Genomic DNA, 447 nt, shown 5'->3' on the forward strand with positions numbered 1-447 from the left:
TCCTACCTCCCTGCCCTCGATTCCCCTACACTGGGGCATCTATGGAGCCTTCTTAGGACCAAGGACTTCTCCTGCCATTGACGCATGACAAAGCCATCCTCTGCTTCATAAGCAGCTGGAGCCATCTTGATGGCTCAGCCCCTGGGGGGTTTAATTCACTTCATATGACTATCTCCATTTTCCTGCAAATGACATGACTTTGCTCTTCTGAGTAGGTAAATGTTTCGGTAAACCCAAATATGCCCCAGCAATGAAAACATAACTCAATTAATATGAATACATGCTGCACGCCTAGATTGGGCAGATCTACCATCTTCCACATCTATGAGATCCTTTTTTTTTTTTAAATTTTTTTGGTTTTTCGAGACAGGGTTTCTCTGTATAGCCCTGGCTGTCCTGGAACTCACTTTGTAGACCAGGCTGGCCTCAAACTCAGAAATCCACCTG

This window comes from Mus pahari, chromosome 10 (assembly GCF_900095145.1).
Source record: "Mus pahari chromosome 10, PAHARI_EIJ_v1.1, whole genome shotgun sequence".
NCBI lineage: Eukaryota > Metazoa > Chordata > Mammalia > Rodentia > Muridae > Mus > Mus pahari.